This window comes from Bombina bombina, chromosome 2 (genome assembly GCF_027579735.1).
Source record: "Bombina bombina isolate aBomBom1 chromosome 2, aBomBom1.pri, whole genome shotgun sequence".
Classification (NCBI taxonomy): Eukaryota; Metazoa; Chordata; class Amphibia; order Anura; family Bombinatoridae; genus Bombina; species Bombina bombina.
Window position 1 is genome coordinate 362,188,438 of NC_069500.1, and position 20,630 is coordinate 362,209,067.

At 41.0% G+C, this 20,630-nt stretch overlaps 1 protein-coding gene across 1 annotated transcript in view; it reads left to right on the plus strand.

Annotated features, from left to right (window-relative positions):
• The window catches only part of CCDC62 (coiled-coil domain containing 62), a gene marked incomplete at its 5' end in the record, with an annotated part of 328,381 nt that overhangs the window by 307,461 nt on the left and 290 nt on the right, over window positions 1–20,630 (plus strand). The window lies entirely within an intron of this gene.

Consider the following 20,630-nt stretch of genomic DNA (forward strand, 5'->3'; position numbering starts at 1 on the left):
CTCACGGGTGGAAGGTGAACATAAAAAAGAGTTCACTTGTTCCTCTGACAAGAGTTCCATTCCTAGGAACTCTGATAGACTCGGTAGACATGAAGATTTTTCTGACGGAGGTCAGAAAATCAAAGATCTTAACCACTTGCCGAGCACTTCATTCCATTCCTCAGCCATCAGTGGCTCAGTGTATGGAGGTAATTGGACTAATGGTTGCGGCAATGGACATAGTTCCTATTGCTCGCTTACATCTCAGACCACTGCAGCTGTGCATGCTCAGACAGTGGAATAGGGATTATGCGGATTTATCTCTGGATAAATCTGGATCTAGAGACCAGAGACTCTCTTCATTGGTGGTTGTCACAGGATTATTTGTCCCAGGGAATGTGCTTCCGCAGGCCAGCATGGGTCATAGTGACGACGGACGCCAGCCTCTTGGGCTGGGGTGCAGTCTGGAATTCCCTTAAGGCTCAGGGTGTGTGGACTCAGGAGGAGTCCTTACTACCAATAAATATTCTGGAACTGAGAGCGATATTCAACGCGCTTCAATTCATAAGATTCCAGTCGGTCAATATCACGACTGTAGCATATATCAATCATCAAGGGGGAACAAAGAGTTCTCTAGCGATGATAGAGGTTTCCAAAATAATTCAATGGGCAGAGACTCACTCTTGCCATCTATCAGCAATATATATCCCAGGAGTGGAGAACTGGGAAGCGGATTTTCTAAGTCGTCAGACTTTTCATCTGGGGGAGTGGAACCTCATCCGGAGGTGTTTGCAAAATTGATTCATCAATGGGGCACACCGGAATTGGATCTGATGGCATGTCGTCAGAATGCCAAACTTCCTTGTTACGGGTCCAGATCAAGGGATCCTCAAGCAGTACTGATAGATGCTCTAGCAGTACCGTGGTCGTTCAACCTGGCTTATGTGTTTCCTCCTTTTCCTCTCCTACCTCGTCTGATTTCAAGAATCAAACAGGAGAGGGCTTCGGTAATATTGATAGCGCCTGCATGGCCACGCAGGACTTGGTATGGAGACCTGGTGGAAATGTCATCTCTGCCACCGTGGAAACTGCCACTGAGACAGGACCTTCTCATTCAGGGTCCGTTCCAACATCCAAAATTAGTTTCTCTGCAGCTGACTGCCTGGAGATTGAACGCTTGATTCTATCTAAGCGGGGTTCTCCGAGTCGGTCATTGATACCTTGATTCAGGCTCGGAAGTCTGTCATTAGGAAAATTTATCATAAGATATGGCGTAAATATCTTTATTGGTGCAAATCCAAAGGCTACTCATGGAGTAAGATCAGGATTCCTAGGATTTTGTCCTTTCTCCAAGAAGGATTGGAGAAGGGGTTATCAGCTAGTTCCTTAAAGGGACAGATTTCTGCTTTGTCAATCTTACTACACAAGCGTCTGGCAGATGTCCCAGACGTTCAGTCGTTTTGTCAGGCTTTGGTTAGAATTAAGCTTGTGTTTAAACCTGTTGTTCCGCCATGGAGATTGAATTTAGTTCTTAATGTTCTTCAAGGGGTTCTGTTTGAACCCATGCATTCCATAGATATTAAACTTCTATCTTGGAAAGTTCTGTTTTTAGTTGCTATCTCTTCTGCTAGAAGAGTTTCTGAGCTATCTGCGTTACAATGCGACTCGCCTTATCTTATATTCCATTCTGATAAGGTGGTTTTGTGTACTAAACCTGGATTCTTTCCTAAGGTTGTTTCAAATAAGAATATTAATCAGGAAATTGTTGTTCCTTCTCTGTGTCCTAACCCTTCTTCTAAGAAGGAGCGTCTGTTACATAACTTGGACGTGGTTCGTGCCTTGAAGTTTTACTTGCAAGCGACCAAGGATTTTCGTCATACATCTTCTCTGTTTGTTGTCTATTCTGGAAAGCGTAGAGGTCAAAAAGCTACGGCTACCTCTCTTTCTTTTAAAAATTATGCTTCTGTTGAACAGATTTGTAAGGCTGCGACTTGGTCTTCCCTTCATACCTTTTCCAAATTTTACAAAATTGATACTTTTGCTTCTTCTGAGGCTATTTTTTGGAGAAAAGTTCTTCAAGCAGTGGTGCCTTCTGTTTAGGTATCTGTCTTGTCCCTCCCGTTCATCCGTGTCCTGTAGCTTTGGTATTGTATCCCACAAGTAAATGATGAATCCGTGGACTCGTCGTATCTTATAGAAGAAAAGGAAATTTATGCTTACCTGATAAATTGATTTCTTCTAAGATATGACGAGTCCACGGCCCGCCCTATAAAAATAGCTGACTTGCGGTCTCCAGATGGCCACCCGACTGAAACCACATGGTGCTTATCACGCCATATCGGGACATAACTGAACTTATCCAACAAAATGATAATGGACAGACCTCAGATGACATCCTTTGGGGAGCTATTAAAGCAGTAATCAGAGGATATATTATTCGCAAGCAGGCTAGTCTAAAAAAGCTTGCTGGACTGTCACCCGGGCACACAACACACTTAGAACCTTAGAGACTGTTAACCGTGCCACTATTACAAAAGAAGTATCAGCACAAATTTCCACCATTCGGGCACACATTAACCAGGTAGAATTGCGCCGAACCCAACACAATCTTACAAAACTCAAGCAAATATTTTACCATAAAGGTAACAAAGCTGACACTATGTTAGCTAACAAATTCACCGAAATAGTATATCCCGAATACACCAAATCCAACACGATAACAAAACGCTCAGATTACTTTCATTGATAGGTGAGTGCTTTGCAGACTATTATTCAAAACTATATAATATTGAGGCAGAAGAAATTACTCGTCCTGCCCCGACACAGTCTGTCAAACAATTCCTTAGCTCCCTGAACCTCCCGACACTCACGTCTGAACAACAAGACTCACTCACTGCTCCGTTCACCTTACTGGAACTCAGACAAATAAACACCTAAAACCCTTCAAGGCCCCTGGGCCAGATGAATTCCCTTCTCAATTTTATATGACTTACTCCCAGGAACTATCCCCCCTACTTCTCAGATTCTTTAGTCTTGCGAGACAAGAGAGGAGCTTTAGAAAAGAGTTTTTGGAAGCTACTATTGTCACGATCCCCAAACCAAACAAGGACCCCTCACTGTGTTCTAACTACAGGCCAATTTTTTTGATTAACATGGATGTCAAAATATATTCCAAACTCCTGGCCAATCGCATTTGTAAACTCCTACCCAATTTAATCAACCGGGATCAGGTGGGCTTCATTTACAATCGGGAGGGACCGGACAACACTAGGCGACTCATTAATGTCACTTGCGAATCAACGAGAATGAACAAGCCCTTCTCGGTCATCTCCTTAGATGCCGAGAAGGCCTTTGACCGTGTCAGATGGGCCTACCTCTGGGAAACTCTTAAAGCTTTTAAGTTTCCACCTGCAGTCTGTCTTGCTATTCAGGCTCTATAGTCTATGCCGACAGCTACAGTCAGAGGGATGGGCTTCCAAACCGCCCCATTCCCGATCTCTAATTTCACCAGGTAGGGATGTCCTCTGTCCCCATTGTTGTTTGCTCTAGCAGTCGAGCCTCTAGCGTAGAGGATACATTCAGATAAGGGAATGGAGGGGATTACACTATTTGGAACAAAGCATAAAATTGCATTGTTCGCTGATGACATCGCCATATTCTCTGCAGATCCTGCTGTCACCATCACTAGACTTCTGGAGATCCTGAAAACTTTTGGCGACCTTTCCATCTACAAGCTCAATATTTCTAAAACTCAGATATATTGTGGGGATTTCCTCAAAATTATATTCTTTACCTGAAGGATAAATTTAGTTTGAAGTGGTCAAATGAGCAGGTCACCCATCTTGGAGTAAGGATATACAATAGTATAGCGCAGATGGTCAAAGATAATTATCTTCCATTGCTGGCAGAACTGCGTACCTTAAAAAATAAGTGGGACCACAAGTCCATTTCTTGGATGGGCCAAATAGCCTCCCTTAAAATGTCCTTTCTTCCAAAGCTTACTTATTTGTTTAGGTGCCTCCCGATTAGAGTACCTATGCATTTCTTGTTACAATTCCAAAGCAAAAAGGCAAGACCCCCAGAATTTCTCACAAAACTCTTCAATTCCCTATCCAACTTGGAGGGTTGGCCTCCCCTTCCATTATTAAGTACTATGAGAGAGCAATGCTCACGCATATATCCCAATGGGGAGTACTTCAGTCACATGACAGATGGAGAGAGATTGAACAAGCTTCGTTACAATCTACTATCTTCCTTAGAGACTTGATTTGGACCCTGGCCCATAGCCGCAGAACTCTTGGTATAACTAACCCTATAATCATAGAATGTCTTTCTGTCTGGGACAAGATTCATCACCGCCGACTGATTGCACCTTACCCCTCCCCGGTTACATCGGTAGCGGGTCTTCTCACGGGTCTCGCGGAAACACATTCTAACACTTGGGCCGATTAGGGGTTAAACAAGTTTCTGACTTTTGGTCCAAGATCCATCAAGATGGATACATTCAACTAGACCAACTTGAACCGAGTACAAATATTCCACCCTTCCTTCAATTCGAACTTATCAGAATTAAAAGTTTCCTCACAAGTTGGGGGTTTCTCCCCAATTCCGCCCGCCCTCTAACCCTTTGGGAGTTCATCTGGCGCAGGGTCACAGACTGTTTAAGCTGCTGTCAACACACTACAATTTGTTAGACGGAACCATATCGCCCGAACCAGCACCACACTTACTCAGGTGGGTCACCCTCTTACACATTCGCATTCCTGTAAACACCTGACAACGATCCCTCATGTTGACTAAAAAAACATTACATTGCATAACAATGTTCGAAACCTACTACAAAGTCATATCCCACTGGTTTTTGGTCCCTACGCGGCTATCTAAAATGTTCCCGGGGACTTCCCCCTTATGCTGGAGAGGATGTGGCCTCCCGGGTGATATGCTTCATACATGGTGGGAATGCCCAAACATCGAACCCCTATGGAACCTGTGCTTTCGTGCTCTATCTGCTCTTGAGATTAGGATACCTGGAAACCCAGCCACAGCTCTTCTCCATCTGGATTTACTTACCTTCCCTAAACACCATAGTGTGATATGTATATATCTTTTGGCCTCTATCAAAACTAATATTGCTAGGTCCTGGAAAAAAGAATTCCCTCCAACATGGGCCGAGATTTTAAACACTATGGCTTATTTGTACAACATGGAAAAAGATACATATCACGTACTTAATAAAGCTGACCTGTTTAAAATGGCCTGGGCTGACTGGAAAGACAAATACGATGTTATGTGGTAGCCGTCGGTCACGATACAAGATGCTCCACACAATACCTGATTAGACGACTGACCGCTTCTGTCTCTATGACCCCTTTCCTTCGAGATGAATGACAGGATTTCCACCCCCCCCCTTCCCTGAGAATATGTTGTAATGTATCAATTGTAAATTTGTTTTCATACGTTAGAATTGTTTATTCAATGTCTCCTTCCCTCTGAATGGAAGGAATGCCTTATGTGTTAATGTCTTGATAGCATTAGCAATGCAGACTCGTGCCTATATGTGTAGGGGTCCTGCGTGTCCTCAATTGTTACCTGTAACTATTAAACCAAATAAAAAATTAATTTGAAAAAGAAATAGTAGACATATATGGCTTTGGCATTGCTTTTTGGTAATTATAAGGCCGCTAAATGCAGCTGCGCAGCACACTTGTATTATGCCCAGCATTGAAGGGGTTAATTAGGTTGCTTGTAGGGTTAATTTTAGCTTTAGTGTATAGAATACCCTCCCATCTGATAAACCCCACCTCCTTATCCCTCCATAATCGCTCTCAAACAGCTCTCTTCCCTCCCCCACCCCACGATGGTCACCCCCATCGTAAATACTGGCAGAAAGTCTGCCAGTACTAAAATAAAAGGCTTTTTTTATTATATATTTTCTGCAGTGTAGGATCCCCCTTACCCCCAACCTCCCTGATCCCCAAACAGCTCTCTAATCCTCCCCCTCTACCAATTTGCCACCATCTTAGGTACTGGCAGCTGTAGCCAGTACCCAGTTTGCTGCAAGTTAGGTTATTTAAAAAAAAAAAAATACCCATTGTAGCTGCCCCACTCAATACCCAACCCCCTCCAAGATCGATTTCCCACCCTCTTAGCGCATCCCTCAGTATGATCTCCAGATTCCCCCTCTTCCCTCCTCCCCACTTCCTCCTTCCTCCTTCCCCCTCCCTGCTGCTCTCAGTGGGTTTTTCCCCTAGCCGTAGCAGTCCCGCCCCCCTCCAGCAATAGGCCGCCCACCCACCTCCCTCCTTACCATCCCACCCACCAACGATCAGCACCACCACTGCCTGATGCTAGTTTTAGCAAAATCGCGGCAGAGAGAGGCCCAGAACAGGGTACAGCACTGGTAGTTAAGGGGTTAAAGGGATATGAAACCCAAAGTTAATGGGACTATCTCTACTCTTGCTAAACATACTACTATTCCTATAGCAGATAGTATTTATTTTTTTCCTTGGGAAACTTGTATTTTATTTAAGGAAAATTATTTATTTTCAGATACTTTTCTTAGACCTGTAATTTATTTGTCTGATGTTGCAACTGCTTCAGCTTTCTGGTTGGATACTTTAGTGCAACAAGTATAGGATTATGATTTGTTTAGCATTGTTAAGTTGATCAACATGCTAATAATTTCATTTGTGTCATCATATTTTTGATATTTTCACAAATGAGATTTAATCTATGTCTTTAGCTATTTTAGCTAGAAGAACTTTATGATTTCAATCTTGGAATGCTAATTTGTTTTCTAAATTCCATATTTCTTTTTTTCCAAGGTAATCAATTTTTTTGTTCACAATTGGATTCAATTCTTCAACTGTTACTCTGGGCTGCAAGATTGAGTTCTAAGGCTAAATATTAAGCTTTTTTTCTTACTAAGGAACGGAATTCTAAATTCTTCCCCAAGTAACATGTTTATAATTGGAAGTTTTCTTCATTCAATTTAAGCAATTTTAAAAAATCAAAGTCAGCTCCCCAAATTTACATTTAGGTGCAGTTCTTATTCCAGCTTAGCTGGTAAGGGGCAGGTTAAGACTTTCTTAATAAATTTGTTTGGTTCAATTCAGTCCAAACTTCTTAGATTTGGATACAGAATAGGATTCAGAGTTAAACAGTCTGTGAGAAGTATTTTTTCTCTCTCTAACATATTCCAGTAAGGCTCACACTTTCCTGAAGTGTGTTTCAGTCCTATATGTATGTATTGGGTACTTGTGAAGCGCGGCTGGTCACCCGTTGGGGCTCAAGGCGCTGCTCAGACCTGGAGTTTTCTGGGGTATTTATACCAGTTCCTTTTTAGGAACAGGATTTGGGGGTTTTATTCAAAACTATTCATTATTTCAAAGATAGAAAATCTTTTTGAATTGTCATATAAGTATACCATCTTTTAGAATGGAGTTTATATGGTCTATTCTGCCTTTTTGGTCAGTAATGGCATTATTTGTTCACAATAGATACAATAGATGCATATCTTCATTTTCTGTTTTCATTCAGATTATTTTCATTTTCTGAGATTCTCTTTTTTTGACAAGCATTACCAATTTGTTGCTTTACCTTCTGGTCTAACGACAGCTCTAAGAATCTTTTCAAGGTTCTCAGTGTTTCCTTATTTTGACGGTCTCGTGGTACTGGCTCAGTTTTTTCGTTCTGCGGAATCTCATACGATTCAACTTTTGTTGTTTCTTCAAGACATGGTTAGAGGATCTTTTTATCACAAGCTCTTTGATTCCTCAGACAAGGGTCACCTTTTTTAAGTTTCCAGATAGATTGTGTCAATGTCTTTGTCTCTAGCAGACAAGTGACAATTTTATTGGGTTCCGTTTGTCGGAACCTTCAGTCTCTATTATTTCCTTCAGTTGAAATATGCATGGAAGTTTTTGGTATTATGGCTGCAGCATTGGATTCGATTCCCTTTGCTCATTTTCATAAGAAACCTTTCCAGTTTTCTCTTGTATGGTGTATCCAGTCCACGGATCATCCATTACTTGTGGGATATTCTCATTCCCAACAGGAAGTTGCAAGAGGACACCCACAGCAGAGCTGTTATATAGCTCCTCCCCTAACTGCCATATCCCGTCATTCTCTTGCAATTCTCAACAAGCATAGAGGTAGTAAGAGAGAGTGGTGAAATATAGTTAGTTTTTTTTCTTCAATCAAAAGTTTGTTATTTTTAAATGGTACCGAAGTTGTACTATTTTATCTCAGGCAGTAAATAGAAGAATCTGCCTGAGTTTTCTATGATCTTAGCAGGTTGTAACTAAGATCCATTGCTGTTCTCACATATGTCTGAGGAGAGAGGTAACTTCAGCGGGAGAATGGCGTGCAGTTTACTCTGCTATGAGGTATGTGCAGTTACAATTTTTTTCTAGAATTGGAAATGCTAGAAAATGCTGCTGATACCGGATTAATGTAAGTTAAGCCTGAATACAGTGATTTAATAGCGACTGGTATCATGCTTACTCTCAGGGGTAATACCCTTATAAAAATGCAATATAAAACGTTTGCTGGCATGTTTAATCGTTTTTATATATGCTTTGGTGATAAAACTTTATTGGGGCCTAGTTTTTTCCACATGGCTGGCTTTATTTTTGCCTAGAAACAGTTTCCTGAGGCTTTTGTTGTAGTATGAGTTGGAGGGGCCTATTTTAGCGCTTTTTTGCGCAGTTAAAATTACAGACTGAGACATTCAGCTTTCCTCAGAAGTCCCCTGAATGCTATAGGACATCTCTAAAGGGCTCAAAGTCGTTTATTGGGGAAGGTAGGGCCACAGCAGAGCTGTGGCAGTTTGTTGTGACTGTTAAAAAAACATCTATATCATTTTTTTTATCCGTTTTTTGAACTAAGGGGTTAATCATCCATTTGCAAGTGGGTGCAATGCTCTGTTAGCTTATTACATACACTGTAAAAATTTCGTTTTATTTACTGCCTTTTTTCACTGTTTTTCAAATTTTGACAAAATTTGTTTCTCTTAAAGGCACAGTACCGTTTTTTATATTTGCTTGTTAACTTGATTTAAAGTGTTTTCCAAGCTTGCTAGTCTCATTGCTAGTCTGTACAAACATGTCTGACATAGAGGAAACTCCTTGTTCATTATGTTTAAAAGCCATGGTGGAACCCCCTCTTAGAATGTGTACCAAATGTACTGATTTCACTTTAAGCAATAAAGATCATATTCTGTCTTTAAAAAATTTATCACCAGAGGAATCTGACGAGGGGGAAGTTATGCCGACTAACTCTCCCCACGTGTCAGATCCTTTGAGTCCCGCTCAAGGGACTCACGCTCAAATGGCGCCAAGTACATCTAGGGCGCCCATAGCGTTTACTTTACAAGACATGGCGGCAGTCATGGATAATACACTGTCAGCGGTATTAGCCAGACTACCTGAATTTAGAGGTAAGCGAGATAGCTCTGGGGTTAGACGAAATGCAGAGCATACTGACGCTTTAAGAACCATGTCTGATACTGCCTCACAATATGCAGAAGCTGAGGAAGGAGAGCTTCAGTCTGTGGGTGATGTTTCTGACTCAGGAAAGATACCTGATTCTGATATTTCTACATTTAAATTTAAGCTTGAACACCTCCGCGTATTGCTCAGGGAGGTTTTAGCTGCTCTGAATGACTGTGATACAATTGCAGTGCCAGAGAAATTGTGTAGACTGGATAAATACTATGCAGTGCCGGTGTGTACTGATGTTTTTCCAATACCTAAAAGGTTTACAGAAATTATTACTAAGGAATGGGAAAGACCAGGTGTGCCGTTCTCTCCCCCTCCTATTTTTAGAAAAATGTTTCCAATAGACGCCACCACACGGGACTTATGGCAGACAGTCCCTAAGGTGGAGGGAGCAGTTTCTACTCTAGCAAAGCGTACTACTATCCCTGTCGAGGACAGTTGTGCTTTTTCAGATCCAATGGATAAAAAATTAGAAGGTTACCTTAAGAAAATTTTTATTCAACAAGGTTTTATCCTACAGCCTCTTGCATGCATTGCTCCTGTCACTGCTGCTGCTGCGTTCTGGTTTGAGTCTCTGGAAGAGGCTTTACAGGTAGCGACTCCATTGGATGACATACTTGGCAAACTTAGAGCACTTAAGCTAACCAATTCTTTTGTTTCTGTTGCCATTGTTCATTTGACTAAACTAACGGCTAAGAATTCTGGTTTTGCTGTACAGGCGCGCAGGGCGCTATGGCTTAAATCATGGTTAGCTGACGTGACTTCAAAATCTAAGCTGCTTAACATTCCCTTCAAGGGGCAGACCCTATTCGGGCCTGGTTTGAAGGAGATTATTGCTGATATCACTGGAGGAAAAGGTCATGCCCTTCCTCAGGACAGGTCCAAATCAAGGGCCAAACAGTCTAATTTTTGTGCCTTTCGAAACTTCAAGGCAGGTGCGGCATCAGCTTCCTCTAATGCAAAACAAGAGGGAACTTTTGCTCAGTCCAAGACGGTCTGGAGACCAAACCAGACCTGGAACAAAGGTAAGCAGGCCAAAAAGCCTGCTGCTGCCTCTAAGACAGCATGAAGGAACGGCCCCCTATCCGGTAACGGATCTAGTAGGGGCAGACTTTCACTCTTTGCCCAGGCGTGGGCAAGAGATGTCCAGGATCCCTGGGCGTTGGAAATTATATCCCAAGGATATCTTCTGGACTTCAAAGCTTCCCCCCCAAAAGGGAGATTTCACCTTTCACAATTATCTGCAAACCAGATAAAGAGAGAGTCATTCTTACACTGTGTACGAGACCTCCTAGTTATGGGAGTGATCCATCCAGTTCCAAAGGAGGAACAGGGACAGGGTTTTTACTGAAATCTGTTTGTGGTTCCCAAAAAAGAGGGAACCTTCAGACCAATTTTGGATCTAGAGATCTTAAACAAATTCCTCACAGTTCCATAATTCAAGATGGAAACTATTCGTATCATCCTACCTATGATTCAGGAGGGTCAATATATGACTACAGTAGATCTAAAGGATGCTTATCTTCACATTCCGATACACAAAGATCATCATCGGTTTCTCAGGTTTGCCTTTCTAGACAGGCATTTCCAGTTTGAAGCTCTTCCCTTTGGATTAGCTACAGCCCCAAGAATCTTTACGAAGGTTCTAAGGTCGCTTCTGGTGGTCCTAAGGCCGCGGGGCATAGCAGTGGCCCCTTATTTAGACGACATCCTGATACAGGCGTCAAACTTCCAAATTGCCAAGTCTCATACGGACGTGGTACTGGCATTTCTGAGGTCGCATGGGTGGAAAGTGAACGAGGAAAAGAGTTCTCTATCCCCACTCACAAGAGTTTCCTTCCTAGGGACTCTGATAGATTCTGTAGAAATGAAAATTTACCTGACGGAGTGCAGGTTATCAAAGCTTCTAAATTCCTGCCGTGTTCTTCATTCCATTCCGCGCCTTTCGGTGGCTCAGTGTATGGAAGTAATCGGCTTAATGGTAGCGGCAATGGACATAGTGCCGTTTGCACGCTTACATCTCAGACCGCTGCAACTATGCATGCTCAGTCAGTGGAACGCGGATTACACAGATTTGTCCCCTCTACTAAATTTGGATCAAGAGACCAGGGATTCTCTTCTCTGGTGGCTATCTCGGGTCCATCTGTCCAAAGGTATGACCTTTCGCAGGCCAGATTGGACAATTGTAACAACAGATGCCAGCCTTCTGGGTTGGGGTGCAGTCTGGAACTCCCTGAAGGCTCAGGGATCGTGGACTCAGGAGGAGACACTCCTTCCAATAAATATTCTGGAACTGAGAGCGATATTCTATGCTCTTCAGGCTTGGCCTCAGCTAGCGACAATGAGGTTCATCAGATTTCAGTCGGACAACATCACGACTGTGGCTTACATCAACCATCAAGGGAGAACAAGGAGTTCCCTAGCGATGTTAGAAGTCTCAAAGATAATTCGCTGGGCAGAGATTCACTCTTGCCACCTATCAGCTATCCATATCCCAGTCGTCAGACTTTTCATCCGGGGGAGTGGGAACTCCATCCGGAGGTGTTTGCACAATTGATTCATCGTTGGAGCAAACCAGAACTGGATCTCATGGCGTCTCACCAGAACGCCAAGCTTCCTTGTTACGGATCCAGGTCCAGGGATTCCAAAGCGACGCAGATAGATGCTCTAGCAGCGCCCTGGTCTTTCAACCTGGCTTATGTGTTTCCACCGTTTCCTCTGCTCGCCCGACTGATTGCCAAGATCAAGCAGGAGAGAGCATCAGTGATTTTGATAGCGCCTGCGTGGCCACGCAGGACCTGGTATGCAGATCTAGTGGACATGTCATCCTTTCCACCATGTACTCTGCCTCTGAGACAGGACCTTATACTTCAGGGTCCTTTCCACCATCCAAATTTAATTTCTCTGATACTGACTGCATGGAGATTGAACGCTTGATTTTATCAAAGCGTGGCTTCTCCGAGTCAGTCATTGATACCTTAATACAGGCACGAAAGCCTGTCACCAAGAAAATTTATCATAAGATATGGCGTAAATATCTTTATTGGTGTGAATCCAAGGGTTACTCATGGAGTAAGGTCAGGATTCCCAGGATATTATCCTTTCTCCAAGAAGGTTTGGAAAAATTATTGTCAGCTAGTTCCTTAAAGGGACAGATTTCTGCTCTGTCTATTCTTTTGCACAAGCGTCTGGCAGATGTTCCAGACGTTCAGGCATTTTGTCAGGCTTTAGTTAGAATCAAGCCTGTGTTTAAACCTGTTGCTCCGCCATGGAGCTTAAATTTGGTTCTTAAGGTTCTTCAAGGAGTTCCGTTTGAACCTCTTCATTCCATAGATATCAAACTTTTATCTTGGAAAGTTCTTTTTTTGGTAGCTATTTCCTCGGCTCGTAGAGTCTCCGAGTTATCTGCCTTACAATGTGATTCTCCTTATCTGATTTTCCATACGGATAAGGTAGTCCTACGTACCAAACCTGGGTTTTTACCTAAGGTGGTATCTAACAAGAATATCAATCAAGAGATTGTTGTTCCATCCTTGTGTCCTAATCCTTCTTCAAAGATGGAACGTCTATTACACAATCTGGACGTGGTTCGTGCTTTAAAGTTTTACTTACAAGCTACTAAAGATTTCCGTCAAACATCTGCTTTGTTTGTTGTCTACTCTGGACAGAGGAGAGGTCAAAAGGCTTCGGCAACCTCTCTTTCTTTTTGGCTAGGAAGCATAATCCGCTCAGCCTATGAGACTGCTGGACAGCAGCCTCCTGAAAGGATTATAGCTCATTCTACTAGAGCTGTGGCTTCCACTTGGGCCTTTAAAAATGAGGCTTCTGTTGAACAGATTTGCAAGGCGGCGACTTGGTCTTCGCTTCATACCTTTTCAAAATTCTACAAATTTGATACTTTTGCTTCTTCGGAGGCTATTTTTGGGAGAAAGGTTTTACAGGCAGTGGTACCTTCCGTTTAAGTACCTGCCTTGTCCCTCCCTTCATACGTGTACTTTAGCTTTGGTATTGGTATCCCACAAGTAATGGATGATCCGTGGACTGGATACACCTTACAAGAGAAAACACAATTTATGCTTACCTGATAAATTTATTTCTCTTGTGGTGTATCCAGTCCACGGCCCGCCCTGTCATTTTAAGACAGGTAATTTTTAAATTTAAACTACAGTCACCACTGCACCCTATGGTTTCTCCTTTCTCGGCTTGTTTTCGGTCGAATGACTGGATATGGCAGTTAGGGGAGGAGCTATATAACAGCTCTGCTGTGGGTGTCCTCTTGCAACTTCCTGTTGGGAATGAGAATATCCCACAAGTAATGGATGATCCGTGGACTGATACACCACAAGAGAAATAAATTTATCAGTTAAGCATAAATTGTGTTTTTTTATACTGAATTAATGGTGCAGGGATTCTAGGATATCACTTTTTATATCTTTGAATCCCAATGTTCAACTCTCTTTGATTTGGTGGTTAGATCACCATCATATAGTTCTACGGGTCTCTTTGGTTCATTCAACCTGGACCATGATCACTACAGATGCGAGTCTTTTAGGTTGGAAGGCTGTTTGGGGATCTCTGTCAGCACAAGGGGTTTGGAAATCTCAGGAGGCGAGATTACCTATCGATATTTTGGAACTCCGTGCATTTTTCAGAGTTCTTCAGTGTTCTTCAGTTTTGGCTTCTTTTTGAAGAAAGAGTCATTTATTGTTTTTCAGACAGACAATGTCACAACTGTGGCGTATGTCAATCATCAGGGTGGGACTCTCAGTCCTTAGGCTGTGAAAGAAGTATCTAGGATACTTGCTTGGACTAAATCCAGCTCCTGTCTAATTTCTGCGGTCCTTTTCCCAGGTATAGACAATTGGGAAATGGATTATCTCTGTCAATCAAGCTTTACATCCGGGAGAATGGTCTTTACCTAGATGTGTTTTTTCAAATTGTTCAGATGTGTGGGCTTCCAGAAACAGATCTGATGGCATCTCATCTAAACAAGGAACTTCCCAGGGGCCTATTCAGGTTCTGGGGATCCTCTGACGGAAGCAGTGTATGCATTGACACTTCCTTGGAGTTATCAATCTGCCTATATTTTTTCACCTCTGGTTCTTCTTTTTAGAGTGATTTTCAAAATCATCAGGGAGCAATCTTTTGTGTTGCTGGTGGCTCCAGCATGGCCGCACAGGTTTTGGTATATGGTTCTTGTTCGGATGTCCAGTTGCCAATCTTGGTCACTTTCATTAAGGCCAGACCTTATATCTTAACATTAATTTTTTCCATCAGGAACTCAAATTATTAATTTGATGGTATGGAGTTTTAACGCTTAGTACTTAGTCATAGAAGTTCTTTGACTCAGTGACTAATACTATGTTGCAGGCTCGTAAATCTGTGTCTAGTAAGATTTATTATCGAGTTTGAAAGATTTACATCTCTTGATGCTCTTTTCATAATTTCTCTTGGCATTCTTTTAGAATTCTTAGGATTTTATAGTTTTATTCAGGTTGGTTTAGATAAGGGTTTTTTGTCTGCAAGTTCCTTGCTAATCTTTCTGTTATTCATTGTTTTGTTCAGGCTTTGGTTCGTATCAAGTCTGTCATTTAAGCCAATTTCTCCTCCTTGGAGTCTTAATTTGGTTCTGAGGGCTTTACAGGCTCTTCCGTTCTTTGGACATTTAAATTACTTTCATGGAAAGTATTGTTCCTTTAGACATCTCTTCAGCTAGAACAGTTTTTGATTTATCTGCTCTTTCTTGTGAGTCTCCTTTTTCTGATTTTTCATCAGGATAAGGTGGTTTTGCTGTCTTCTTTTCAATTTTTACCTAAAGTTGTGAATTTTAACAACATTATTAGAGGAATTATTGTTCCTTCCTTGTGTCCTAATACTAAGAACTCTTTGGAGAGATTCTTACATTCTTTGGATGTGGTAAGAGTTTTGAAATTATGTCGAAGCTATTCAGATTTCAGAAAGACTTCTAGTCTATTTGTTATCTTTTCTGGTTTTAGGAAAGGTCAGAAGGCTTCTGCTATTTCTTTGGCATCTTGGTTAAAGCTTTTTGATTCATCTTGCTTATTGGAGTCGGGTTAATCCCCGCCTCAGAGGATTACGGCTCATTCTACTTGGTCAGTTTCTACTTCCTGGACTTTTAAGAATGAAGCTTCTGTTGATCAGATTTGCAAAGCAACGACTTGGTCTTCTTTGCATACTTTTACTAAATTCTACCATTTGATGTTTTCTCTTCTTCAGAAGCAGTTTTTGGTAGAATAGTACTTCAGGCAGCTGTTTCAGTTTGATTCTTCTGCTTATAACTTCAGTTTTTTCATTATAAAAATTGAAACTTTTGATTTGGGTAGTGGATTAATTTTTCAGCGGAATTGGCTGTCTTTATTTTATCCCTCTCTCTCTAGTGACTCTTGCGTGGAAGTTCCACATCTTGGGTATCTGCTATCCCATACGTCACTAGCTCATGGACTCTTGCTAATTACATGAAAGAAAACATCATTTATGTAAGAACTTACCTGACAAATTCATTTCTTTCATATTAGCAAGAGTCCATGAGGCCCACCCTTTTTGTGGTGGTTATGATTTTTTTGTATATAGCACAATTATTCCAGTTCCTTATTTTAATGCTTTCGCTCCTTTCTTATCACCCCACTTCTTGGCTATTCGTTAAACTGAATTGTGGGTGTGGTGAGGGGTGTATTTATAGGCATTTTAAGGTTTGGGAAACTTTGCCCCTCCTGGTAGGAATGTATATCCCATACGTCACTAGCTCATGGACTCTTGCTAATATGAAAGAAATGAATTTATCAGGTAAGTTCTTACAAAAATTATGTTTTCTTTCATGTAATTGGCAAGAGTCCATGAGCTATTGACGTATGGGATATCAAATACCCAAGATTTGGAACTCCACACCAATTCAGGAGGGTCTGGAGAAAGGCCTGTCGGCCAGTTCTATTAAGGGTCAGATCTCTGCCCTGTCTGTCCTGTTTCACAAGAAATTTGCTAGTTTGCCAGGTGTTCAAGAGTTTGTTCAGGCTCTGGTTTGAATTAAACCTGTTTTCAAACCTGTTTCTCCCCCATGGAGCCTAAATTTAGTTCTTAGGGTTTTTCAGAGGGCTCCGTTTGAGCCTCTGCATGCGATTGATATTAAGTTACTCACCTGGAAGGTGATTTTCCTATTGGCTATTTCCTCTGCTTGCAGAGTATCATAACTTTCAGCTTTGATGTGTGATCCTCTGTATCTAGTGATCCATCAGTATAAGGCAGTGTTGAGGACTCAACTAAGCTTTCTAACTAAGGTAGTGAATAACTGCAACATCAACCAGGAGATTGTGGTTCTTTCCCTTTGTCCTAATCCGTCATCCTCTAAGGAGAGATTATTATGTCATTTGGATGTGGTCAGATCGTTGAAGTTCTACCTTCATGCTACTATGGAATTTTGCCAATCTTCTTCCTTATTTGTCCTGTATACTGGTAAGCACAGGAGGCAGAAGGCCTCAGCTGTAAACATTTCCTTTTGGTTGAGAAGTCTAATTCACATGACGTATCAGAAAGCTGCTCAAGACCCCCTTTTGAGAATCACAGTTCATTCCACTCGTGGCAACCACTTGGGCCTTCAAGAATGATGCCTCGGTGGAACAGATCTGTAAGGCTGCAACCTGGTCGTTGTTGCACACTTTCACAGATTTCTATAGATTGCTTCTGCAGAAGCAGCTTTTGGGAGAAGTGTTCTACAAGCGGTGGTGCCTAGTAAATAGGACTGCCTTCCCTACTTTTCCCTCCCAAACATTCGTGAACTTCACAGTTTGGGTATTGCTTTCCCATAGGTTAAGAAACTTTCGTGGACTCTCACTGCCAATAGATGGAAAATAAAATTTATGCTTACCTGATAAATTAATTTCCTTCTTGATAGTAAGAGTCCACGACCCCGCCCAGATACTAAATGTGTAGTGGTCGCAGTTGTTTTTTTTTGGTTTTGTTTTTTTTAATACCTCTTGTATCTCTCCACTTTTCCTTATCCTTGGCTGAACTACTGCAGGGTAGGGGACGTGGGATGGATATTTATAGTCTTGTTTCGGGTGTGTTTGCCTCCTCCTGGTGGCCAGGTAGAGTATTTCCCAAAGGTTAAGAATGTTTTGTGGACTCTCACTGCCAAGAAGGAATTTAATTTATCAGGTAAGCATAAATTTTATTTTTTTTAAGCCATCAAAATAGATAAGGATCAAGAGAGGAGATATTTAGGTGTCTTTGGCCTGCTTTATGGCCGCCATGTAATGTTTATAAACAAATATGCCCAAAATTCTAATCAATTCCCTTTCTTTAGGAAAATATTTACGAGAATATAAAATTTTAGTATAGCAGTCTTGTTTAGGTGGCGATTTTTATTTCCTTTTGCAACCTAGATTATATACTCTGTCTTGACATCTACATGGTCTGTCTGAGAATTTCAGCACCAATGAAACCCTGCACATAATGTATTTTTGTACAAATTTCTGGAAACTCGCCAGGAAATACAGTTACTTGCTCATGATGGGCAAATACATGCATTAAAAGTTAAACAGAATTTTTTTTTATGAGGGCAATAAGGCTGCTAAGAAAAGAGCTTAAAGGGACGTTAGATACAAGGTGATTACCTTGTATCTAAGCCTCTGCAAACTGCTCCCTTATCTCAGTTCTTTTGACAGACCTTTAATGAACATGTTTTCCCTAGCAATAACTGTGCTTCATCCAGATGGATTTACTGGCAATTATTACTGTGCTTTTGCTGATACCTTAGCCAGGGCTGAATTTAAAGCCCAGAGGCCTGTAGGCACCAAATCTGAAGCGCCCCATCCCCGCGCTCTCCGTTTAACACTGTGCCGGTGAAATTAACTAAGATGGCCGACGGCATTGAAATAACAGCACCTTCCCGGGCCCCATATTTTCATCAGGGGTAAGGGTATGGGAATTGCAATGTAAATTGTGTATTTAGTTTGTGAAGAATATATATATTAAATTATACCGAAACATTACTAACTAGAGAAACAGATGGGCTTTTAGTTACAGACTTCTATTTGTGGGGACTACAAAAAATCATAATCTTTAACATATAATAGCATCAATAAAATGGTGCAGAGTCCAGACCCTATTAGTACATAAATTATTTGATGTTATATTATTTATTATAAATAATAATGTGCTTATAGTTACCTACACAAAGCCACCATATTGTGGGCAGCAGCTAGTTCCCATCTACCTAGGTCACCTGTGATGTCAGAGTAGGCACATGACTGCTGCTAACAAATGATAGAAAGCACAGGAAGCAGCTAGCTCTGACATCAGAACTCCTTTATCTGAATAGGAACTAGGTGTTACTATTTTTTCCAACTCTCACTACAGTGGTTCCAGGAATGTGATTTTAAGCTGACCTGTATTTATAATAGGAAGAGACAGGTGGAGGGCGCTTATAGGCACGTGCCTACTCTGCCTGATTATAAATCCAGCCCTAATACAAGCCCCACATCTGCTCACAATTCAATTTTTGTAGTCTAAACTCAGATGGATATATCCAGCTGATTGTGGTGATTGTCGGAGTGCCAGGACTTTGTGTGACGTAAACTCAGATAGACCCTTCCCCGCCACTATGTTAGAAGCACACATTTCAGTAATCCCAAAGCCAGGTAAAACCCCACAGACCAGCAGATTTTTTTGTTTTGTTTCTTTGTTAAATGTTGATATACCTATCTTGGCTAATATTTTGTCCAAAATAATTAATATATTGTCCCAATTAATACATACAAATCAAGTTGATTTCAGAGAAGTGAGAAAGTATGTGAAACATTTTGATGGGCTTCTGTGTTCTTGCCTTCACTGTTTGTTCTCTCTGTTCACAGTGGTCTTGTGGACTCCACAGCTTGGGTATTAAAGGGCCATAATACCCAAATGTTTAAACACTTGAAAGTGATGCAGTATAGCTTTAAAAAGCTGACTAGAAATTATCTCCTGAACATCTCTATGTAAAAAAGAAAGATATTTTACCTCAAAAGTTTCTCAGTAGCCACCTCCCATTGTAAAGGATTTCTAAGCAGCATATTAGTATGTCTGTCCTGGGACAGCTTAGGGGATGAACCTCATGCACTCTCATATTATTTCTCTTTTCAGCTTACTATGAAATCTCATGAGAGTTAAGTCAAATCTCATGAGATCACAGTAAAAGAGTTCATGACCTCAGCACTGCTGATACTGATTGGCTGCTGTTCATTTCTTCATTTTTTTTTATTTATTTTTTTACCTGCAGCTGGGAGCAGCTGAGTATAACTTTTTACACAGAACTTGCTCTGCTGAGCTGAGGAGAACATATATTGTTTTTTTACATAGAGATGCTCAGGTGATATTTTCCTGTCAGCTTTTTACAGTTATACTGCATCAGTTTCAAGTGATTTAGCATATGAGTATTATGTCCCTTTAATTTCCACACATGATGACTCATGGACTCTCACCATCTGATGATAGAAAACAAAATGTATGCTTACCTAATAAATTAATTTCTTTCATGATGGTGAGAGTCTAACAACCCCGCCCTTTCTTTTTGTTCAAGGGGGTGTCAGTACTTATTTTTCACTTATTTGCCCTGCTTTATATTTCCTGCTTCTCTTTTTTTATTTTTGTCCTTTGTTGAAGAGCATAAGCTCAAGGGTGCTTATGTGTCTGGAGCACTATGTGAAAAAAAAATGTCAACTATGTATAACTTTGCAAACAGTGCTGCCATATAGTACTCAAGATATGTGCATTCTCTTGGGCCTATCTAGGTATGCTTTTAAACAAAGGATGCCAAATTTTTTTTACATTAAATAGAAGTAAATCCATTTTTTTTTTATTCCATGTTCTGTTGGAATCATGAAAATTTCATTTTGATTTGACATCCCTTTAAACTTTTACATCTGCAATAATAAAAAGAAGACATGGGATTTCTGCACTTTAACAGCCATATTATGGTACCTTAACTGAACACAGTGCTAAAAATAATGTAAATTGTAAAACTGAAAAATGTGGAATTGTGAACTATTTTTTCTACAAAATTTAGATATAGATGACTTACTTTTGTGTAAAATAAAGGAGACGAGAGAGTGAGGCTTTCTCTATAATTGTAGTTTTTTGTTGTGTTGTTGGCTTTTAGTT